At 46.0% G+C, this 26033-nt stretch overlaps 1 protein-coding gene across 2 annotated transcripts in view; it reads right to left on the bottom strand.

Moving 5' to 3' along the window:
- The window catches only part of ADAMTS17 (ADAM metallopeptidase with thrombospondin type 1 motif 17), a gene marked incomplete at both ends in the record, with an annotated part of 347780 nt that overhangs the window by 225699 nt on the left and 96048 nt on the right, over nucleotides 1-26033 (bottom strand). The window lies entirely within an intron of this gene.

Below are 26033 nucleotides of genomic sequence, written 5' to 3'. Positions count from 1 at the left end.
GCCCTGGAGTCTTCTGGACCCTGACTTCACCCACCAGTGAGCCAGCACTAGCCCTGGGACCCCCTAGGGTTCTGCAGTCAGCCACCTTGTGAACAGGCTCCATCAACCAGCAGTCAGCAGCCTCCACACAAGGAAGGGTCTGGCAACCACTAGACTAGGGGCAAAACCAAGCCTACCAGACCACCCACGTAGTCAACCTGCCACAACAGAAGGACCCATGCAGCACTCATAGAGGGAATCCCTAGAGGATATAGCTGGGGTGAAAAGAAAGGAGTGCACTGCTAGGACACATAGGATGTCTCCTACAGAAGGCCACTCCTCCAAGATGGGGAAACATAACTAACCTACCAGATACACAAAAATACAAACAGCAACTTAGGCAATGTGAGGCAACAGGGAAACATGTTCCAGACAAAGGAACAAGATAAAACCCCAGAAGAAGAACTAAGTAAAGTGGAGATAGGCAATCTACCCAAGGAGGAGTTCAGGGTAGTGATTGTAACGATGATCAAAGAACTTGGGAGAAGAATGGATGCACAGGGCAAGAAGTAAGAAGTTTTTAACAAAGAGAAAATATAAATAATAGCCAGAGATGAAGAATACAATAACTGAAATGAAAAATACACCAGAAGGAATCAACAGAAGGCTAAATGATACAGAGGAATGGATCAGCAAGCTGGAAGATAGAGTAGCGGAAACCACTGCCACTGAACAGAAAAAAGAAAAAAGAATGAAAAGAAATGAAGACACAGTTTAAGAGACCTCTAGGACAACATCAAGTGCACTAATATTTGCATTATAGGGTCCCAAAAGGAGAAGAGAGGAAGGGGCTGAGAACATGAAGACATAATAGCTGAAAACTTCCCTAACCTGGGAAGGGAAACAGTCACCCAAGTCCAGGAAGCACAGAGACTCCCATACAGGATCAACCCAAAGAGGAACACACCAAGACACATAATAATTATAAAATAACAGAAATTAAAGATAAAGAGAGAATATTAAAAGCAGCAAGGGAAAAACCAACAAATAACATACAAGGGAACTCCCATAAGGCTATCAGCTGATTTTTCAGCAGAAACTCTGCAGGCCAGAAGGGAGTGGCACAATATATTTCAAGTGATGAAAGGGAAAAACCTACAACAAAGAATACTCTACCCAACAAGGGTCTCAATCAGATTAGATGGAGAGATCAAAAACCTTACAAACTAGTAAAAGCTAAGGAGGTCAGCACCACCAAACCAGCTTTACAACAAATATTAACGTAACTTCTCTAGGTGAGAAAGAAAAGGCTGCAAATAGAAACAAGAAAATTACAAAATGAGAAAGCTCATCAGTACAGGCAAATATACAATAAAGGTAGGAAATCCTCCACACACAAAGCTGGTAGGAAGGTTTAAATACATAAGCAGTAAAATCATCTATATCCACACTAAGCAGTTAAAAGATACACAAAACAATTAGATATAAAACATAATATCAAAAACAGTATTCAAGAGGTGAGAAGAGTACAAATGCAAGGTTTTTAAAACGCATTTGAAATTAAGAGATCAGCAACTTAAAACAATCACATATATCTATAGATTGCTGTATTAAAACCTCATGGTAACGATTAACCTAAAATCTGTAAGAGGTATACACACAAAAAGGAAAAAGGAATTCAAACATAACATTAAAGATAGTCATCAAAGCACAAGAGAAAATAAAAACAAAAGAATAAAGCGAAAAAAAGAAAGACCTATAAAAACAACCCCAAGACAATTAACAAAATGGCAATAAGAACATACATATCAATAATTACCTTAAATGTAAATGGACTAAATGCTCCAATCAAAAGACAGAGAGTGGCTGAATGGATACAGAAACAAGACCCATATATATGCTGCCAGAAGAGACTCACTTCAGAGCTAAAGACACACACGTACTGAAAGTGAGGGGATAGAAAGAAGTATTCCATGTAAATGGAAATCAAAAGAAAGCCAGGGTAGTAATACTTATATCAGACAAAATAGACTTCAAAATAAAGACTGCTACATGAGACAAAGAAGGATACTACATAATACATAATGTAGTATCATACTACATAAAGTAGTATGATACTACATATGTAATATATACTACATAATGATCAAGAAGAAGATATAATGATTATAAATATATATGCAACCAACATAGGAGCACCTAAATACATAAAGCAAATATTAACAAACATAAAGGGGGAAATCAACAGTAACACAATAATAGTAGGGGACTTTAACAAACCACTTGTATCGATTGACAGATCATCCAGACAGAAAATCAATAAACACTGGCCTTAAATGACACATTAGACCAGATGGACTTAACTGATATTTATAGAGCATTCCACCCAAAAGTAACAAAATACACATTCTTTTCAAGTGCACATGGAACATTCTCCAAGATAGATCACATGATAGACCACTATAACCAGGGCACTGTGCTCAGACTTGACTAATGAACACTACTGAATTCATGACTGATTAATTAGTGAGTAAACAAACTGGTCTCTGAAAGATGGACTGGCCCAAGGGAAAGAGGAAGGTTCAAGGGCAACAGTGGATAGAGTACTTGCTGCAGGAAGGCAAGGTCTAGGACACTGGCTTGGCTGAAGTGACGGTCTTAACATGAGAGACAAGAAACCATTGAACAGGTAAGGCAGGCAAAGGTGTGGAACTCAGAATGCCATGCTCACTGTGTTCTTCTAGAACACTTATTCTCTACCCCTCATGTTTTCATGTGGAAAGACCTCAGCTGCAGTAAGGCTACACCCAGTAAGTGGGGTGACTGGTCTGCCTGGGAGTCTGGGGGAAAGAGCTGGTGTGCTCACCAGCCCCTCTGCCTGAAGGAGGACGAGGGCCCTGAGGTGGGCTCCTCACCCACAGCACTGCCTGCCCCTGTGACAGAGCCCTCCCCCTCCAGCCCTGTCCATGACAGCTGCAGGGGGAGAAGCCAGATAATTCTTGGGTGAAATCCCAGGGGCTGAAATGGGCAATTTTTGAGTGCAATTCTTCTAGAGCAGGAGCTGTGACTGCCATTTGCTCTAAGCTGGGTAGAGGAAGATGGCTATTGCGTATTAGCCCTGAAGATCCAACTCAGCAGTTTACCATTTATTTGGCCAGCAATGACGAGCCAACATAATTTAAGTCCCATGCAGTCCAACAGCTTGAGAACAGAACCTGAAAGATTGTTTCAGGCTATCAAAACACGTTCTGTCCTAAGTACCTCCTCCCGCCATTCCCAGCATTGACTAAAGAGGTGAACATGGGCCAAGATTCCCAGGCCCACTGGTTTACATTTTGCCCTGATCCTCTGACCAGAAGTGTGAGTCTTGCTGATGCTTCCCCTGCAAGCCCGGCCTTAGTGAGTCTCTGCTGATGCCCTGGTCTGTAGCACAGTCCCTCTCATCTCAGTGGCTTTTGCTCTCCAAAGCACACAGTATACTGACCTCACGTGTGCAAGGACGCTCCCCGGATTGGGGAGCACAGTGAACCTGGTCCACTGAACTGGTCAGGCCCCAGTCTCCTGGCCTGCAGTCCAAACATTCCATTCCTGTTGACCACACAGAACCACACAATGTCCCTCTGCGAGGCAGCCACTCAAAGGTCGCGTGTGCCGGTAAAGCTGCTGACCCCCCGCCACACCAGAGAGAGCGCCCTCCACCCAAGCAAACGCACACGCCCACCTTGAAGAGCAGTTAGGCAACGCGAGGAAAGCTGCATCGAAGTGGTGCTGAACTGAGCTCCCTAAGCAGGTGCAGGGCTGAAACAAAAGGCTCACAGTGGCGCAAAGTCACAGGAAGTAACCGCCCAGGGAAATGCGGCTGTGCCTCCTCCCTTGACCAGCTAGGCAGACAGGATGGCAGGCACACTGGTGGGCTCCAAGAGCTTCAGCTCCCCCTGCTCCCCTCTCTAGCTGCCCTGCCCATGCTGAAGTTCTAGCAGCTTCCTGGTCAAGCCCATGGGAGCATAACCAAAGCAAGGCGTTTAAGGAGAACCAGGCGGTGTTCACGGAGAAAAGCCCTCAGTATCATTTGAAGAGGAGCAGAAACACAACAGCAATGATACCATGGCTGTCCAAAGTTGCTGGCTACAGCCTTCTGATGTCCTGCGTTCTGATGCCCTCATGGTGATCTCTACATTCTACAGAGCACGGCGGACAAGTGCAAGGGCTGAGGGCAGACTGAACAGTAGCAGATTCTAGCATATAACTCTCCAGATACTGGTACAGAGTTGGCGGGGAGGCAGTCAATGCCAGGTCACACATGACTGAACTCCAACCCCCCAGCAGGAGGCACCTGAGGCCAGCAATAGCTCGAGAGGAGACCAAGGGGAGAGGAAGACAGTTTCGACTGAACGGTTTGAAAAGAGCGACAGCGTGTTGGTCAAGAAGCCCCTGAGAGACAGACGGTGTGACTGTCCAGAGGCATCACCTTAATGTCTACCACTGGGTTAACACAGGAGAGACTGATATTTAACTTTGTCAGCTTTAGCCATTCGGCAAAAGCTTAGCAAGTTTTGGATTTTTAACAGAAGTTTTTATTGTTTAAATGAAGGTACCTCATGGATAATGATAACACTTGGAAGAAAGATGATTACAAAAATAGATTTAAAAATACATACACACAGAAACATATCTTGGCAGGAAAAGCAAAGTGCTTGTTTCTATCAAACACCTCCAGACACGGGTATTTTGACTCTGTGTGGCAACCCAATTAAGAGGCCATCACAAACGCTGTCTCACAGCAGCTAGGGGACAAGAAAGGTCTGTGGGAAGGAAGAGGGGGTTTGCTGTGGCAAGGTAAGTTGTGGAAGGAAGCCACACTATCCTCCCAGTGCTGAGAACTCTGTTGGCACCAAAAGGAATTTCGAAGTTGGAAATCCTTCCCATCAGAGAACAGATGGAGAACCCGCACATCCTGAGGCGAAGTAATCTGAAGCAGTCTTTAAGATAAATACTTCCAGGGACTTTCCTTGTGGTGCAGTGTTTAAGAATCCGCCTGCCAATGCAGGGGACAGGGGTTCCAGCCCTGGTCCGGGAAGATCCCACATGCCGCAGAGCAACTAAGCCCATGCGCCACAGCTACTGAGGCTACGCTCTAGAGCCCACGAGCCACAACTACTGAGTCCCCATGCTACAACTACTGAAGCCCATGTGCCTAGAGCCCCTGCTCTGCAACAAAGAGAAGCCACTGCAATGAGAAGCCCGCGCACACAATGAAGAGTAGCCCCCACTAGCCACAACTAGAGAAAGCCCGCACGCAGCAACGAAGACCCAACACAGCCAAAAATAAATAAATAAATAAATATTTTAAAAATAATAAAAAAATTTTTTAAAAAGATAAATACTTCCATAGGGTAATTGAAGTGGTTTGTATCTAGTGATGGCCATGTCTCACTATTTCCAGCACTGTGTTGTGTTAGGGATTATGTTGCCTTAGATCCTGAACCTGTGCCATTTATCAAAGACAATAAAATCCCAAAGGCACAACTACTTATCATCAGATAATCCAATGGAAAGTTTAATTGAGGCTTCAGTGTAATGCCTCTTGGCAATGACCCCTACATCTAAATCTCTGGCTAATTCTCATTTCATTAAAGACATTTCCCAGTATGCCTAAGCTTCTTACTTCAAAAAGCAGCCATTGGAACTATGCAGACAATAATTGCCTTCTTAGGGTGGGAGGGAGAGGCAAGAGGGAGGAGATATGGGGATACATGTATACGTATAGCTGACTCACTTTGTTATACAGCAGAAACAAACACACCATTGTAAAGCAATTATACTCCAATAAAGATGTTAAATAATGAACATTGCTTTGCAATCAAAATAAGTAAATAAATAATTGCCTTCTTACCAGAACGACTGGCACCTCTTATCTGCCAGCCTGGCCTGGATGAGAGAAGAGGACCCGGCCAGCTACTGACAGAAGAACTTGCTCTCTTCTCCGTGGACCATCTGTAATCAAATGGGCCATATTTCTAAGTGTTTCACCAGCTGATCTCTTAGTTTAGGATTAAAAGGCCTTCTCCAGGGCTTCCCTGGTGGCGCAGTGGTTGAGAGTCCGCCTGCCGATGCAGGGGACGCGGGTTCGTGCCCCGGTCCGGGAGGATCCCATGTGCCGTGGAGCGGCTGGGCCCGTGAGCCATGGGTGCTGAGCCTGTGCGTCAGGAGCCTGTGCTCCGCAATGGGAGAGGCCACAGCAGTGAGAGGCCCGCGTACCGCAAAAAAAAAAAAAAAAAGGCCTTCTCCAGAGCTGACATCACATGATGAGTAATTTCCCGGCATGTCCAAGGCTTCCTCAGGGCTGGAGGTGTTTGGAATCACTTACTTGGCTGGTCAGGTGCCGGCTTTTCCTGAACTCACTAAGTCTTGTCCAAAAGGGTCTTCTATTGTCTGCTTTCTTCTGAGCTTTGAGTGTACATTTTCTGGCCTTAGACACATCCATGATTGTATTATGTAATCCTACAGTAATCCCCTGGAGACTTGAATGATGTGTAGTAATTTCTCATCATTTTTCTTCTTTTGAGCCCAAATTTGGGCTAAGCACAGACACAGAAAAAATCTTTGGCATCATTCTCCTCCCTTAGTCTCTATGTCTAATTCCTGAACCTTCATTTTGCTTATAACTGCGCTAGAATGTAATAGATTAACAAAAATGAATCAAGGAGATCTTAGCTCCACTTGGATTATTTTAGGAGTCAAGACTTGTTTTCCCTCAGCTGAAGTAATGAAGAAATTTACGCTCAGAATAAGATAAGCAGAAAAATCAGGTTGAGCTGGGGATACCTGGCTAGAAGGGAGTTCCAGATTTCATTACAAATCTCAGAAGGTAAAACTTTCCTCAGCAGAGCCAACATAGCCCCACATCAGCACAGGAGGCCAATCCCTCCAGGTGGGACTCTGACTGCAGAGTGGAGTCAGGGTGGGAGGCTTGGTTTCCCCCTGCAGCCACCTCCCCACTCCCCAACGTGCATCATCCCCCCGAAAGGCAGAGGTGACATTCAAGTCCTGGGTGTGGACCATCCATGGGCTTTGGAAGCCTGGGAGAGATGAAAAGAGTGCCAGATATGTAACGAATAGTCTGGTATTCCTAGACGAACATCAAGTCATACAGAGAGGTTATACACTCTCTCAGTAAGCCCGCTTTCTTCTTAATCAAAAACATGCTGGTGGGACATAGATGCTCCATTGGCTACACCCCTCCCTACTTGTTCTAGGAAACAAGAACAAGATGGCAAGGGAGGAAGAGGCCAGAGGCCAGCATGGCTGGCACAGGTGAGCGATGCCATGAGCAGTAGGAAGTGAGGTCAGGGGAGAGCTGCGGGCCATGTGTTCTGGAGGCCGTTGGAGGATTGTGAGCAAGGAACTCACATGATGTGATTTGTGTTTTGAAAGTAACCCTCTGGCTGTCATGTAAGAACTTGCTGTTCAGGAGGCCACTGTGGAGGCCTGGACACACTGTGGGTGAGGGTGACAGAGGCCTGGACCACAGCGGGAATGGCAGGTGTGGCTAAAAGAAATCTGATTAAGAATATGTTCTGAGGGCAGAGTGGGTGGGAATTGTTGGTGGATTAGAAGTATCAGGCATCTTCTGAAACAAAGGCCATATAATGGCCAGTCAACTTCCAGAAATTGCTAATAAAAATCACAACCACCACTTCCCACAAGGAAGGCAGGGGCTGTGCCCAACGCTTTATATTTGTTCACATAATTCTGACAACAGCGACAGGTGTGCAGCAGTCCCATCACCATCCCATCAATGAGCAAGGGAAAGGTCTCACCCTGCTAAGGAGGAGAGCCAGTGCCCCAGAGCCCGTTCTTCTGCTCCCTGACCTGCCTCCTCAGCACGAGCACAGTCCCTGAATCCCCAGCTCCCTCCCACCTTCACAGGTAGGCCTGTGCAAATCTGAGTGTGGAGGAGAAGGACTTCTTGGCCCAACACGGAGACTGTCTTATTGATTTCTTTTTCCAAGATGAAGACATCTGGGGGGGTCCACTTTATCTCAAAATGTATGTTTATCTTGGCAATTGGAGCCCTGTGGCAAAGGAAATGCTACAACCAGCCCATAAGGCCGGCCCCAGGGGCTCCTGCCCATCCCCTTGCCCTGCCTCCCCAGGAACCCTTCCATCTAATCAGCAGCTCAGCCAAGGTGGAGAGAAGCAGGCCACCCCGCTGCTCCCGAGGCACCCCTACCGCAACCCCTGCACAGCTGTTTGGTCCCTTTTGGTTTTGTAACTCTGGGGTACAGGAGACAATGTCACAGGAGAACATTGGGGTACAGGAGAAAAGCAACTTGAGGGAGGAAGCATTCAACTGAATTGCCTTTGCAAAAAACAACAAAGCAAAACCCACTAATCATTTTCACGGAGGAAAACCCTGGAATGCCGTGGGAAAAGGGAAAGGAGACCTGTGCTATACAAGCAGCACCTTTCAGCAATTCGAGAAGAGGAAGGTCTAAACAGCCCCACGGTGAGACAGATGCCAGAAGATCCTCAGGGGATGGGAAATGTAAGGGAGAAACGATATTCAGGGATACTCTCATCTGTCAGCAGTGATAGGACCAAGATTCCATTTGCCAGAAAAGCCATGCCTGGAGCCTGGGCAGGAAGTAAGCGGTGCTGACGGTGGGGCTGGGAGTCTATCGTGCTGCCTGGCCAGTTACTTAATGCAGCGTCTGGGCGTCTAGCTTCCCCAGGCTCTCAGGTAAAGCTCCCCTTGCCCCCTCCCACACTCCACACACACACACAGAGCCAGGAGAACTAAGTCCTCCTGCTTCTCTGGAACCGCCAAGGCTTAGATCAGTAGTTCCCAAACTTGAGTGTACATTGGAATCCCCCGAGAGCTTAAGAAAATACAGACTGAGCAGAGAGATACTGATGCAGAAGGGCTTGGATGGGGCCTGAGAATGTGCCTGTCTTGCACCGTCACAGGTGGTGCTGATGCTGTGGTCTGGGATCACCCTTGGAGAACCATTAGCTTCCAGCATCCCTCTTCCCAAAGAGCACCACTGAGGACTTTCAGGGTCTTGTTCTGCACCTGTTGGGCAGGGGGCACTGAAGCAAGACCATCACGGCCAGCAGTGATGGAGCGTTTACCATGAGTTCTAGACCCTCTACCTGTAACAAATGCCTCACTTCCTTTCCATGACTACTAACCCCAGTAAGAATTACTATTATCCCCATTTTACAGATTAGGAAACTGAAATAAGAGGACAAGCAAACTGCCCAGGGTTCTACTGTGAACAGCAGAGCTGGGATTTGAACCAGGCAGAGGAAAACTAGAGGCTGTGCTGGAAACCTCCACTCCCTCTGCCCCTCTTAACAATCAGTACTAAGTTCATGGAAAATCTGACAACGTGGCAGAACATTTGGGGCAAGTCTGATTCCTTGGCTGACAGTCAATATTCTAATTATCACAAATGTCCACAGTCCCCAGCAACTGACTCAATTACCATCCCTAACATGGGTCAGCTGTTAGAGTTCTACAGGCTCAAATGGAGAGAACATAGGAAGTAACTCAGAAACCCACATCGTCACAGCTTTTTGTACAAAAGTAAATGTTTAAGATGTTTACACAACATCTATATTGATGTCACTGTGTTTTTTGTTGTTGTTGCTAATTAACAAACCATAACAAGCAAATCAAGGACCCTAGCCACAATCACATAAGGCAGCGGTTCTCCAAGCATGGTCCCCAGACCAAGCATCAGCATCACCCAGCCCTCCACAGACCCACTGAATCCAAAGCCTGGGGGTGAGGCCCAGCCATCTGCATTCTAAGGAGACACCCTAGTGATTCCCATGCATGCTAATCTAAGAAGCCTATCTGACTTGGTTCCATACAGTTTATATGCACCCTCTTTAAATCTTTATTATATAAAAATATCAACTACCTGTCCCATGCTCCACCCCCTCCTTCCCCAAGAACTGAGCCAAACCTGGCTCTGTCACAGGAGGGAACTTTGTGGTTGGATGCCTGGATCCCAGCTCCAATTCCTCTCTTCTTCTCTGCAGACAGTGTGGGATAAGCTCACTTCGGTGGCTCCTGTTACCACGAGACTCAAATTCAAACTTGCGAGCCAGGCTCCCCAGGGCCCCCAGGCCTCCAAAACTCTGCCCCAGAGTCACCTTACCCCTTCCAGCACAAGCATAAGGTGGGTGTCAGGTCAGCCCACATTTGCTCACTGTGCAGCTTTGGGTGAGTAACTCTGCCTTGGTTTTTCCATCTGTAAATTGGAAGCTGTACCTTCCACACAAGGCCCCAGCAGAGCATCTGGCAAGTGGGAGGCCCTCAATAAACATCAGGCCCCCTACCCTCAGCCTCTACCTTCTGCCTGCCTGTCTTTGCTCACACTGAGACTGGAGAGGCCTGGAGAGCCTTCACCCCGACCTGCTGCTGAATCCCCACCCCAGTGCCCTTCCCAGAAGACCCACCACACAATGACAGGATGGGGGTGGCTGGGCATAATGTCCTGTGGCCACCGAAAGGAAGCAGAGACAAGATGTACAGAGCAGTCACCCTGCATTATGGTTTCCACAGGCATTTTCTCAGAGCAGGCCTGCAGGGGGGATGTTGATATCTCATACAAATAGGGAAACTGAGAACTGATGAGTTTATTAATTGATATGCCCAAGGTCAAGTAAGTGGCAGCATGAAGACTCAAATCCAGGTCTGACTGTGGCTGAGACGCAGAGCTAGGAGTACTGCACGGGGAGTGGGCCCAGGGGACACCACACTTGTTCCCACTGGGGAACAGCTGTCCACCCTGGCCGCTCACCCTGGGGACCCTTCGTTGGCTTTCAGAGATTCATACTGATGACAGAGTTAATCTCAGCACTTCTAGAAGCCCTGGCCTGCCAAAGGCATTACAGGTGGAGAGTCTGATTTCCAAATCACCCTCTGAGCAAAGTCTTCAGCCACTCAAGCTAAAATGTGAAGTCCCACCCCATCAGCTTCCTATCCCCCTTCTCTGCTTTGTTTCTCCACTTTATCACTTTATCCCTACTCTGGAGTTTACTTACTGATAGTACATATCCATCGCCTCCACTAGAATGTCAGTTCCACAAAAACAGGGACATTTATTTTGTACATTATGCATCCCCAGGGCTGGAGCAGTGCCTGGCCCACAGTAGGTTCTCAAAGAATACTTATGAGTATGAATGCTGAAAAAGCAAGATACAGGAGAGGACAGAGATCCATTCTGCAAATAGTACATATTTGTACTATGAAAAGAAAAAAATACTGGGTAAAAATAATAATGGGTGATATATACTTGCAGAAAGAGAAAAATGAATGGGCACAGATCTGGCAGGAGGAGAGGTGGGAGTTAAACTCTCAGGCTTTACAGTGAGTGAGTTCAAGGCCAGCTATCACTCATTAACAGTATAATTTCAGACAAGAAATGTATCCTTTTGGAGACTCAGTTTCCCATCTGCTAACAGGAATAATACCTCTCTTAGAATGTTATTGAAAGGCGAGATATAGTTAGGAGAAAAGTACAGGTAAGAAAACAAAAGACTGAAACTGAACTGTCCTGGGTCAAATGCTGGCTCTACCTCTTACAAGCTATGTGGTTTCAGGCAAGTTATTTACCTCTCTGTACCTCAGCTTCCCCGCATGTGAAGTGGGGATTACAGCAGCACTTCCTAATAGAAATGTGAGGATTACATGAATTAAAAACATGAAGTATCTGACACGGGAGTTCTCAACAAATGGGAGCTGCTCTCAGCAACACCTCCATCGCCACCCAGGATGACAGGACAAAGAGTGGCACTGGTACCGTCCATCAATCAGGGAAGGTGGAGGGCACAGCAGAAGGCCCTGCTGGAAGCAAAGCTCTTCAACTTTCTGAGGCTAAGTTCTAAGAAGGCCTGGGTCTTGGCACCACCCCCAGGCCTGTGAGACGTTACACTGCATTGATGCCTGCTGTGGACTGCATGTTTGTGTCTCCCAAATTCATTTGTTAAAGCCCTAACCCCCAAATGTGATAGTATTAGGGAGGTAATCTGATTTAGATGCATCATGGGGTGAGGCCCCACATGAGGACACACAGTGTTCCTTAAAAGAAAAGGAAGAGAGACCAGAGCTCACTTGCCCTCCACAAGGACACAGCAGTCGTCCGCACACCAGGAGGAGGGTCCTCACCAGACACTGAGTTGACTGGCACCTTGATCTGGGACTTCCAGCCTCCACAACTGTGAGAAATATTCGTCTGTTGTTGAAGCTTCCCATCTGTGGTATTTCCTTATAGCAGCCCAAGCTGAGGAAAATGATGCCCTTGACCAACAGAAGATGTAACGAGGCAGAGAAGCAAGAAGAGGCCACCCCTTGTGCAAGTGAGTGGAGAAGGGGGCCTCTCCAGCGCTGAAGGAGGGAACCTGGAGAAGTGCTCCAGAACCACAGACGCTGGCCCCTTGGCCACCCGTGGACATCTACTAAGCCACCAGGTTCCTTGGCCTGCTTAGTGCTATGCAAGTGAGGGCCAGGGCACTGCAGAGAGAAAAGGCTGATGCAGCTAGGAAGAGGGTGGACAAGGACACATTGCCTTCGTGTAGCTGACTTGACAAGAAGTCAAACGTGAATCCCATCAGAGCCTTCCAACCTTCCAGCAAGGAAACAGTAAACCCTCTGGGGAAATGAGCCCCACCCTCAGGATCGCCCCCTTCTGTCCAATGACGGAGGGGGTGGTCTCCAGGCTAAAGCTGACACTGGGCATCTCTCTAGCGCTCAATCACAGCAAAACCAGAGCATGCCCAACCCCAAAGTTCAAGGCCATCCAGGATCATCAGTGAGCCTGCTCCCCTCACACTGGGGTCAGGAAAATGCTGAGGGTGGGTGGTCCAGTTGTCACAGGACTCCTCATGTGCCTAGCTGCTGCCTGGGAGACACATGAGGGGCTCTGGGCTCCACCTCACACCCAGGACTGGCACTGGGCCCCTGATCAAGGCTAGGAAGCTGCTGGTCCATATCTAGACCACATCTGTGTAGCAGAGCTGTGCAGTACCTGTGAGTTCCCTGTCCTCAGCACTATTCTCAAGGAGCAGCAACCGTGGGGCCTCTTTTCCCTCCTCAGCCCTAAATATCTTCAACAACGGAAGGAATTTCCCTCAAGATCCCAGAGAAGTCTGAAGGGTCGCAGAACATGCCACCCCAAAATGTGCCACTTTGGCATAAGGATTATTTTGAGCTGGAGGCAATTGAGAATATACAGGTACAAAAAAGCTCTCTGCCCTCCCCTCATCTGCCTAAAAGCAGGCTGTAAGTTTGTAAAGGTGTCCCCTCACGCCCTCTCTACAGAAGTTAATCACTGGAGATAACCCTAGACACTTATCAGCCCAGAGATGGCACCAGAGGACTCTAACAAACCTTGCATTACATAGCCCTTATGTACAATTAGGTCTCCCACATATATGCTTTCTTACAATTTGCCACCCAAGAAACTCAAAGTCCTTTTCCTTTGTCCATTTACTTCTTTAAAATTTACTGTTCTTTTTCAAAAAATTTCACAATTTGTATGGAAACACAAAAGACCCCGAATAGTAAAAGCAATCTTGAGAAGGAAAAATGGAGCTGGAGGAATCAGGCTCCCTGACTTCAGACTATACTACAAAGCTACAGTAATCAAGACAGTATGGTACTGGCACAAAAACAGAAATATAGATCAATGGAACAGCATAGAAAGCCCAGAGATAAACTCACACAGATATGGTCACCTTATCTTTGATAAAGGAGGCAAGAATATACAGTGGAGAAAAGACAGCCTCTTCAGTAAGTGGCGCTGGGAAAACTGGACAGGTACATGTAAAAGTATGAGATTAGAACAATCCCTAACACCATACACAAAAATAAGCTCAAAATGGATTAAAGACCTAAATGTAAGGCCAGAAACTGTCAAACTCTTAGAGGAAAACATAGGCAGAACACTCTATGACATAAATCACAGCAAGATCCTTTTTGACCCACCTCCTAGAGAAATGGAAATAAAAACAAAAATAAACAAATGGTACCTAATGAAACTTCAAAGCTTTTGCATAGCAAAGGAAACCATAAACAAGACAAAAAGACAACCCTCAGAATGGGAGAAAATATTTGCAAATGAAGCAACTGACAAAGGATTAATCTCCAAAATTTACAAGCAGCTCATGCAGCTCAATAACAAAAAAAACAAACAACCCAATCCAAAAATGGGCAGAAGACCTAAATAGACATTTCTCCAAAGAAGATATACAGATTGCCAACAAACACATGAAAGAATGCTTAACCTCATTAATCATTAGAGAAATGCAAATCAAAACTACAATGAGATATCATCTCACACCGGTCAGAATGGCCATCAACAAAAAATCTAGAAACAATAAATGCTGGAGAGGGTGTGGAGAAAAGGGAACACTCTTGCACTGCTGGTGGGAATGTAAATTGATACAGCCACTATGGAGAACAGTATGGAGGTTCCTTAAAAAACTACAAATAGAACTACTATATGACCCAGCAATCCCACTACTGGGCATATACCCTGAGAAAACCATAATTCAAACAGAGTCATGTACCAAAATGTTCACTGCAGCTCTATTTACAATAGCCAGGAGATGGAAGCAACCTAAGTGTCCATCATCAGATGAATGGATAAAGAAGATGTGGCACATATATATAATGGAATATTACTCAGCCATAAAAAGAAATGAAATTGAGTGATTTGTAGTGAGGTGGATGGACCTAGAGTCTGTCATACAGAGTGAAGTAAGTCAGAAAGAGAAAAACAAATACCATATGCCAACACATATATATGGAATCTAAGAAAAAAAAAAAAGGTCATGAAGAACCTAGGGGCAAGACAGGAATAAAGACACAGACCTACTAAAGAATGGCCTTGAGGATATGGGGAGGGGGAAGGGTAAGCTGTGGCAAAGTGAGAGAGTGGCATGGATATATATACACTACCAAACGTAAAACAGATAGCTAGTGGGGAGCAGCCACATAGCACAGGGAGATCAGCTCGGTGCTTTGTGACCACCTAGAGGGGTGGGATGGGGAGGGTGGGAGGGAGGGAGATGCAAGAGGGAAGAGATATGGGGATACATGTATACGTATAGCTGATTCACTTTGTTATAAAGCAGAAACTATCACACCATTGTAAAGCAATTATACTCCAATAAAGATGTTAAAAAAAAAAGAAACCTATTTGGAGACAGCATAATAAATATTTATGAATGTAAGTCATTTGCCAGACAAAAAAAGAAAAAAATTTACTGTTCTTTTTTAAGATGCTATACAAGCCCAAGTTCTAAACACCCCTTAAAGTTACTCCCCACTGGGTGTTCCCATGTGTATGCATGATGCATGCATTAGTCAACTTGTGTTTGCTTTTCAGTTGTTAATTTGTCCTTTGTCAGTCTAATTTAAAGGGCCCCAGCTAATGCACATAAGATGGGTAGAAGAAAATAAGAGTTAGGTTTTCCTCCCCTCCAAGTCCAAGACTGCTTTTTAATTCTTCACTAGAAACTGCTCAAGATTCTGGGCCCTGCTCCTTGTTCTACCAGGCCCTGTGGTTCACCTGCCAAAGCCGTTCTTTCAGCCTGAACGTGGAGATGGTGCTGCTGTCCTCTCAGTCCCTACAGAGATGAAGTCTTCGCTGCCTTGAGACCTTAAAGTACCTCAAGGGTAGGGTCTTATATTCAACTCAGCCTTTGGCGTTTCTGATATTCGAGGTAATTGCTGTCGCAAACAAAACTCCAAATTTCAGTGTCTTCAGACGCTTTATTTCTCATTCACGTAACATCCAATGTTTCAGGGTCTGAGGACGCTGGTTCCTGGTTGGGCTTTAGCCAGTCAACCAATAGAGGAAGAGCCTCAAGCACCATTTCACAGGAGGTTTGTAGGGGCCAGCCCTGGAAATAGTGCACATCACTTCTATTCCCATTCCAGTGGACAAAGCAGTCACTTTTGCCACACCTAATGCCAGGACGGTAGGGAAATTTAATCATCCAGGAAGAAAAAAAATAGGTGTGGATATCAGTTAGCAGTCTTTCCATAACACCCTGGACTGTGTCAGCAACATGTGCTAAACACAACTCAGCCCTTCCTGTCCATGACGTAGTGTTCTCCTCACCATGACTCAGCCCTTCTTCACTATGACTCAGCCCTTCCTCACCATGACTCAGCCGTTCCTCACTATGACTCAGCCCTTCCTCACCATGACTCAGCCCTTCCTCACCATGACTCAGCCCTTCCTCACCATGACTCAGCCATTCCTCACTATGACTCAGCCATTCCTCACTATGACTCAGCCCTTCCTCACCATGACTCAGCCCTTCCTCACCATGACTCAGCCCTTCCTCACCATCACTAAGCCCTTCCTCACCATCACTAAGCCCCATCCTGACCATGACTTATCCCTTCCTCACCATGACTCAGTGCCCTCCTAACCATGACTCAGCCCTTCCTGATGAACTCAGAACTTCCTCACCATGACTCAGCCCCTTCCTGACCATGATTCAGCCCTTTCCTGTACATCAATAATATGCTCTTCCCCCACAACAGTACTTGTCAGTAACTTCTCATCCAAGCTGTCTATGCCAATAATTCCAAAGGCATTTGGAACTCAAACCCAAAATAACAGCCAGGCCAAGATCTGGTCTCTGTGCAACAGAACAGACCAATAGATTGGTCTGACATAACCTCCTCTCTCCTTCCTAAAGCACTCCTGTCTCTTAAGCTGCATATTTTTAGAAACTGAGGTTAAAAACTCAGAAACAACCTTCACATGGGAGAGCTGGGGGTTCTTCAATTTAATGAGCTCACAGACACCACAGAATCCCAGTGAACTGCCTGAAGTATGCAAGCAGCAAACATTCTCCCCTAAATTGCATTTCTACCTCCAGAGGGTCACACACGTCCTGCCCCTGTGGTTACTTCTGAGCATCACATGACTTGAGTGTGACCAACCCTAGCTCTGTATACCATGAGTGCAACAACTGAGCAGTCATTGGGAAAGTGAACTCTTGGCTCGACTCTAAAGTGATGATTTTAATGCCAGACGTAGATGAGAATGGCCCAAGGTCCAAAAATATCAGCAGTAACTTCACTAAGTCTCAGTGCCTGCAAGGTCCAATCTGGCTCTGGAATCTAAGCCAAAGAAGCACAGCCTAACAACCAAAAAGGGCCTCCTAATCCCTACTTGCATCTCTCTGAGAACATCAGAAAGGGCCCTCTAATTCAACCCTCCAGCAATATTTCTTTTTTTTTTTTTTTTTTTTGCATTACGTGGGCCTCTCACTGCCATGGCCTCTCCTGTTGCGGAGCACAGGCTCCGGACACGCAGGCTCCGGACGCACAGGCTCAGCAGCCATGGCTCATGGGCCTAGCCGCTCCACGGCATGTGGGATCTTCCCAGACCGGGGCACGAACCCGTGTCCCCTGCATCGGCGGGTGGACTCTCAACCACTGCACCACCAGGGAAGCCCCCAGCAACATTTCTTCATATGCCGTCTTCTCTCCTCACTCTCTCTCCACACCCAGAGCCTCGCCCTCTCCTAGCCTTCCTTTCCTCCCTCCTTCCCTGCTCTGCCCCCCACACCACCCCAGGGCCCTGCAGCTCTTGCAGCACCTCACTGCCACCCGGCCTCCCAGGGAGGAAAGCATGAGGACCCCCTTCTCTGGAAATTGTACTTTTTCTCTCATCTTCACCATTTTTCTTGGAAGAAATCTTTGAGAAGAAGTACTATTGAATAAAAGTAATTACTTTGCTTCCTTGGTCATAGCATTTAAAAAAAAAACGTGGTAAAGTATATACAACATACAATTTACCATTTTAAGCATTTTTAAGTATACAGTTTAATGGCATTAAATACATTCACATTGTTGTGCAACCATCACCACCATCCACCTTCAGAGCTTTTTCACCTTCCCAAACTGAACCTCTGTACCCATTAAACACTAACTCTTCATTATCCCTCCCCTCCAGCCCCTGGCATCCACTAATCTATTTTCTGTCTCTATGAATTTGACTCCTCAGGGATTTTAGGTGGAATTACACAGTACTTGTCTTTTTGTGACTGGCTTATTTCATTTAGCATAACATCTTCAAGTTTTCCCCACGTTGTAGTATATCTCAGAATTCCTTTCTTTTTTAAGGCTGAATATTATTCTGTGTATGTATAAAAGGATACTTGTGTTGCTTCTACCTTTTGGCTATTGTGAATAATGCTGTTATGAACACAGGTGTACAAACATCTGTTCAAGTTCCATTTCGTTGGGGTAGGTACCTAGGAGTGGAATTCCTGGATCTTATTTTTATTTCTTGAGGACCCACCATACTCTTTTCCATAGCGGGTGCACCATTTTACATTCCCACCAGCAGTATACAAGTGTTCTCATCTCTTCACATCCTCACCAATACTTGTTATTTTCTGCAAGCTTTTTGTTGTTATTGTTGACAATATCCATCCTAAGGGATGCAACTGATCACCTCATTTAACCTTCACAATAACTCTGGGTATCATTATCCCCATTTTACAGAGGAGAAAACAGAGCCAGAGATATCAGGGGACTCACACAGGACAGTGGTGGAAGCAGGATCTGAACCCTGGTCTCCCCACAGAGACGATGCTCAGACTCCTGGACTGAGCCAAGCCACAGCCCAAGGAGATTCAGCGTTTACTGTGCAGATGAGGGGCTGCAGGTGGTGAACGGGAACCACCCTGAGGGCCACTGGAAAGGAAGCCATGGTGGGGGCACCTCCCTGGCTCAGGGCCCTTGACAGCCAGGGCAGGACCCACTGCAGAGGAGCCTGGCCCCTCACTTCTCCTGCCCACTCCTCCTGCTCTCAGCGAGAGGCTGCCCAAAGGCTCCAGACTCACAATTACACAGAAGGCATCTCAGAAAGGCCTGGTTTCCCATCTGTGACTCTACTCCCCCACACTTCCCCCAGGCCAGGAGGGGTTTTGTGTTTCTAGCAAATGGCCTCAGCATCACATGAGTGAGTAAGAGCTGTCTGGCAAGGCAGAGAGGCTCCCGCTTCTCTCCAAGCTAATCATAAAGCACTCTTGGGCCATGAGGGTGGAAGCATCTGGGAACAACAGAGACACAGTCCTTCTGCTGATGTCATGCCGAGGCCTGCACTAAACAAGAGGGCGGTGGTCTGTGGTCGGACACCGATGTCACTGACATCTCCCGCAGGTTAGGGACCACCTAACTGGAAGGGCATCTGCTTCAGAGTTGCCTCCATGGGCCACCCAAGCACAGAACCCACAATGGTGCAACCCAGCAGCCTCCAGAAGGAAACTCTCCCACAAGCCACCCACTTGCCAACCTGAAGGTAAGAGGGGGCTCCACAGCCTACATCTGAAGGGCCATAGCTGGAGACCCTGCAGAGGTCAGTTCCTTCTTGCTCAGCTCTCTTGCTCTCCATCTCAAAAGGCATTCAAGCATCATCAAGTGTTCTGTGGTCTCCCATGTAGTTCCAGAACAAAGGTACCCCATGCAAAAACATACCCGCTTATTTTCACCATTTTTAAATGTACTTCAGCCATTATGTAACCTTAGTCAAGACCCTGGCATGAGGAAGAAGAAAAGTTGAACTTGGTGCCCTGGGGCCACTGGTTTCAGTGTGGACTTGCTGCTGAGCCCCAAACGGAAATCCTGCCCTGGTTCTTGTTGTGTTGTCCCTTTTCCGGAGGGCTCCCTTCTGGGGAACTTACAGGAACAAAGAAGGCCCTCCAGACTTTAAGGTACAGAAAGTGTAAACACCACACACTTCCATGTGCAGACATGCACCTAGGCATGTGTATATGTACATATGTAAGGTGCATACACATGCACACTCACATTTTTATTCACCACGGTCACTATCTTCAAGCCAAACCATAGGACAGCCATACAAGGTGACCAGGAGGAAACTCCACGTGGCCACTCCTTTCTTGCCCTCATTTTTTTTCCCTCAGGCAACGGCAGCTCCTACAAAGGGTCTTTTAAAAGACCATCTCCAACATCCAGACAGGACTTAATTGGCATTTTTCATTAAATACTCTTTACCTACGTTTAAGGCCTAACAGTGAGAGAAAAAGTTAGTTTACTCAAGTACACTCAGCCCTTCCATCCACAGTTGATTGAATCTGCAGATGCAGAACCTGAGGATACACAGGGCTGAGTGTACTGGGCCACTTTATATAAGGGACTTGAGCATCCACGGATTTTGGTATCCACGGGGGTCCTGGAAACAATCCCACAGATACCAAGGAAAGACCGTATATACTTTTTAGCTTTCACAGTAACTCTATTTCCTAACTCTCTTAAGGGAATAACCTATTTTTTTTATTGCATGATGAGGAAGGCAGCACTCGCCCAAACAGTCTGAACCCCTGATTGCTAGGTGCTTGCATATTTTATTCCCAAAATTAAAATTGTTCATAAAACAGGTGCTTGCATATTTTATTCCCAAAATTAAAATTGTTCATAAAACCTCTCAAAAATCACAGGATGGTCTAGAGCATTATTATAAATACCAATATAACTTCTGACAAATAGATGAATTTGCTGAAGACCTCAGGTTGTCTGATTTGGGACAACTAATATGTCATTGAATGTTAAGCCTTCTCCTTTGTAAGCTTCTCAGAGTAGACACAAAAGACATGGTGTGGATAAGCCTGAAACTGAAGCAGGGTGCACCGTGCCCAACATAAGATGGGTATGAGGTAAGGAGATGGACCCCTCAGGACTTGTTCATTCAATGGGGCAGCTTCCCCTGAAGGCAATCATCTGAGACAACTTCTAACAATCTTGAAGCAAAAGTGAACCGTGACTTCTGTAAGGTCCCAAGGAATAACAAGTAAAGTAGAACAAACATATAGGAAAGCCCTCAGAAACAAAGAAACTGGAAGCTGACTAATAAAACTTTTGTATTTACCTCAAACAATATTTTTCAGCCTCATTCAGCGAATAGAACATTTGACACCTCCACAATTCAAAACCACTCTCGAAGAATGAAGTCTGACCAACACCATGAAAAGATAGAAGATGAATGCTCACTCTGAAGGAAATCCACAAGGGGGTGTCCACACTTTCTGGCCACAGCACTGGGATTGGAACAAGCAAATGGCCGTCCAGGGTGACCACTATAAAGGGGATAATGTACAGCCAGACAGATACATTTTGATGTTTGTTTTTATACATAAAACTTGGCCTTACTTTCTTGTCTGAGCCCTAAATTATGACACATTCAGTGAATAAAAACCCAGCCGACGCAGCACTGCGACACTGTAGCCCCAGCCTCTCTCGCCTCTCACTGGCTCCCCAGCACATTTTACATCCATGGCCTCATGGAGGGCTGGCCTGAAACAGACTTCTGAAGGAGATGCTTCATTCCTGGACACACTCATCCTGTCAGTGATGCTCCCTTAGCTCCCTCACAGATAGACCCACTGCATGGAGGTCAGTGGCCACATTTATGAAGTGCCCCCTGGTCCGGCCAGACCTCTCAGGGAGCTCAGCTCCAGTGCTGTGGGCCACGCTAGGAACGGTCCTTCCACCCAAGTTCAGGGACAGCTGTGGAAAGGGACCCTCATGTCAGAGCAGCAGGGCCCCAGGACACCAACCGGGCTTGGACCCCCTTGACAGCCTCTCCCTGGCCTTCTGTGTGATACATTTCACGAGGCTGTGGAATATATCCATTTTCCTTTGTGTAGGACCATCACATCCCTCTCCTGGGGAAGGAAAAGGAAGGCTTTTCCAGTAATTAAAAACTATTATGAGACCAAGTAAGGAAAACAATAAATCCCAATAATTAAAACTAAATTCATAAAGCCTGAATTAGGCTGTCAAAAAAAAAATCACCATAGCTCAGCCTGCAGCCGAGGGTAGGAGCAGGACAAACGCCCCACACCCCCGACCGTAACTAAGACGTGTCTGGTCAGCCAGGCTGTGGTTAGACGTGGCTGCTCAGGCCGGCACCCCAGAGAGGCCCCGGGGTGTGAGAGGAGGAGGGCAAAGGGCCAGCAAAAGCCTCCAGAGGTTTCTAGCCTCCACAATCCTGGAAGTTGGGCACCCTTTTCTCACGTAGGAGGCTTTCTTGTTAGGATGGTGGCAGGAAAGCAGATCACACAAGATGAAGCAATTCAACAGAGGAAAAGCCCACACCCCGGAAAGGCAAGTCTGAAATGTGTACAGTGGGAACCACAGTAAGAGGAAAGCTGCTTCTGTTAGGGAAGAAGCCTGTTTTCCCAGATCCTGCTGCCTTAAGAATTGCCTTAAGTTCTCCTTGTGTGTGTCTTCCCCCAAGGTGGAGATGAGCAAGACCTCTAAGTGTCACCCCTTCCCCTTCCATAGTGGCCCAAGAGGAAGGGAGGGTCTGTCTGGTGTGAATCTTTAAAAGTGTCCACTTGTCTGCTCAGTCAAGCCGCCAGCCAGTGTGGAGGAGCTTGGTGAGGTCTCGCTCCCACAGGAGTCAGGACCACCTTAGAATCAGGGCCAGGGAAACCCCATCACCTGTGTCAGCAGGACCCCTGTCATGTGCACAGAGGATGTGTCGCTGTCTCGGGTTTCAACCTTTACAAAAAGATCAGGGATGTAGTGGATATTGTTATTCTCAGCTGTCCAGCATCGTCCTTCCTCCGTAAAGCACCCCCTCTACAGACCCACCTTGCATGCACTCGTTGTGGGAGGTGCCGCTGCCTCCCTATGGAAGCCCAAAGGGCCAGAGCCACCCTCACCCCCATGCAGGTGGGGGTAGAAAGAGGCAGCCACGTGACTGAGAGCAAGATCGGAACGGGGAGCCAGTGACACGGTGGCTGTGGGGCAGACAGCGCCATTCCTCTCAGCCCTGATGCAGACCTCTGCCTGGGGTCCGCAGCCTTCCCCCACTCCAGGGCTCCCTCAGGCGCTGGCTGTGTTCCAACCTGGTCCTCCAGCCTCAGGGGCAGTCCCCCTTCTGATCCATGCCCTTTTTGCTTGTTTCCACAGTCAGGAATCCTATCTGATGAGCTGGGCTAATGCAGACTGGGCAGTATAGAGGGGAAGTATCAATATTATTCATGGAACCCCAAACTCCACCCACTACCTCAGAGATTCTTCAAATGAATCATTCAAATTTAACTTTGAAATTTACTTTAAACTATTTTTTAAAATTAAACTATTAAAAAAACAGTGATTAAAACATTTACAACAGTAGGTTACCTTTGGGGGCATCTCTGGGGGACTTGGAGGAGGCATGAGGGAACCTTCTGGGGTCTGAGAACATTCCATATCTTAATCTGAGTAGTTGTCTGAGAATACAGGCATATGGTTACACAACAATGTGGGTGTACTTAATGCCACTGAACTGTCCACTAAAAAAATGATTAGGATGGTAAATTTTATGTTATATATATTTTACCACAATTTAAAAAAATAGATTAAAACAGAATTCAAAACACTCCTTTACAACTATTTCAACAAATAAGAGATAAACTAAAAAACAAGTATAGGCATAAATTTTTTAAATCCATCAAGATTTATACTCTTTACTATCTGTACGTTTTATTTTAATTAAAACAACAAAGCAAACAAAAAACACTATTATATACCAAACATAAGATGTTGATAACCCCCAAGCTTTCCCAGTTTCTCAAGGTACCAGATTATCTCATTTTCTAAAAAACTCAGGTCACAGCCCTTCCTGCTAGAGCTGGATCCTGAGATTTGAAGGCAGCTGTTCAAAATCTCTTAGCATTGGCAACCACATATTTATGTGATTCAGATTATTTTTCCATTCTGTGGAATCAAAACAAAATACAAAAATAAATTGGATGCTGGAATGACAAAATTACAATGATGGATTACAGATAAGTAGTAACCAAGGTTAGGGAAAGGGAGGGAAGGAGAAGGTGATTCTACAAGGCCAGCCCGAGGGAGCTGCTTGGAGGGGATGGACCAGTTTTGTTCCTGATTACTAAGATGGATGGACAAATTCACACATGTGATAAAATGTCTCGGAACAACAGGTAAAAACATAAACAAAAATGAGTGCATGCAAAACCAGTGAAACCTGAGTAAGATCTGTAGTCTAGTTGACTGCATGGTGCCAATCAATTTCCTGGTTTCGGAAATCCACTATAGTTACATAAGATGTTACCACAGAAGCTGGATGATTGGTATGAGACTTCTCTGTACTATTTTGACAACTTTAAGAAATTCTATAATTATTTCAAAATATAAAGGTAAAAAAACACAGAAATAAATTGGATGAAACTGCTATAAGATTGCCATAAGCCCAGTTTTTAAATTATTATTTTTATCAAATTACCCATTATTCTTACTGACTTGATAATATGTACAAGTAAATTATGACACATTAAGACAAATGTGTACTAATAAAACACCATGTTGGTTTTGTGATTGTTTTCCCTGAAAAACCGTAAGTTGAAGCCATAACCCGTAGTGTGAATGTATTTGGAGATGGGGACTTTGAAGAGGTAATTAAGATTAAATGAGGTCATAAGAGTGGTGTTCTGGTCCAATATAAGTGGTATCCTTATAAAAAGAGGAGATTAGGACACAGGCACACATAGAAGGAAGACCATGTGAGGACACAGGGAGAAGATGGCCATCTACAAGCCAAGGAGAGAGGCTTCAGGAGAAATCAACCCTGCTGACACTTCAATTTTGAACCAGCCCCCAGAACTGTGAGACAATAAATTTCTGTTGTTTAAGCCTCCCAGTCTGTGGTATTTTGTTATAGCTGCACTAGCAGACGAATACAAGTAGTGTGGTGATGTGGTTTAGAGGAGGGAAGGATGATTGAGAGAGCTAGCTGTCTGCGCAGATATGAAAGTTACATATTCAAAAGAAAATTAAAGCTGGCTCTAAATCACATGAAAGAAAACCGGGTCATTAGATGCACATTACTCAAAAATACTGTAGTTCCTTCATCTGCATTCATTCATTTATTCCTTCATTGGATCAACAGTGGTGACTCAGCCTCTCCAGCCCTGTGCCAGGTGCTGAAGGATATGACACATGGGTTAAAGCCGGACTCTGCTCTGTGTAGCACAGTCTTCCAAGGAAGATGTGCAGACAAGGGCAGTACGACAGATTCATGTCTCCGCAGGGGTAAGCAGAGGGAGAGGAGGGTCAGGGAGCAGAAGTCCCTCCTGGGTGAAGTGTGGAGGTGTCAGAGCTGAGCTGTGAACACTGGGAAGAAGTAGCCAGTCCTCTGGATGGCACCGGCCTTGGCAGCCATGGCAGTGGACACAGATGGACATATACTAGTCCTCTACAGCCCCAACTAGACTCGGGCATCAGCTAACCCTCTATCAAAGCTTACTTCACACTGCATTTGCCTAGTAATTCTGTTATGGAGACAGCCCCCAAATAACGAAGCACAGATTGGTTACTTGGTTTTTAACACCTAGCTCTCAGATTTGTCTAGAGGATTGCCAAAGTATAGTATAAAAAATCATTTTGAAACTCTAAAATGTGACATAAATGCTAGGTATCATTCTACTAGATTTGGAAAGACCTTGTAAGTCACCTAGTCCAAAGTGACCATTTTATGGATTATGGAGATTTACTGAACGTCACCCAGCTTGTACCTGGCAGAGCCAGAGAGAAGGCCCGGGATTACCCGCTGCCAGTACTCCACGGGAAGCACAGGTTTTTAACATTTGAATTCCACAATAATATATATTCAATCCTATACTGTTTTCCTTCAATTTTCCTACAATTCTAAGCACATTCAATTCCAAACCTTGCTTTTGGTGGTGCAATATTTCAACCTCTTAGTGAATAGAGGTTTGTGCTATAGCAGACAAAACTGGAAACCCTTTTGGTTTCTGTTAACCAAGTGCTCTCTTCCTACACTCAAAGACTGGTTCCAATTTGAAACCTATGAGAGTTCGAGAGCAAGCCAGATATAACTGAAGATAGGAGAGAAAGGAAATGGCGAGTGAAGGGGAACGTGGGGGAGGAGGTGTAGGTAGAAGGGCAGGGGGAGAGGGAAACTGTGTTTGCCAGCACTGCGTGTCGGCACCACTTCTGTTTGACCAGA

This window comes from Hyperoodon ampullatus, assembly GCF_949752795.1.
Source record: "Hyperoodon ampullatus genome assembly, chromosome: 3".
Classification (NCBI taxonomy): Eukaryota; Metazoa; Chordata; class Mammalia; order Artiodactyla; family Ziphiidae; genus Hyperoodon; species Hyperoodon ampullatus.
This window is presented reverse-complemented; position numbering and strand designations above follow the sequence as displayed.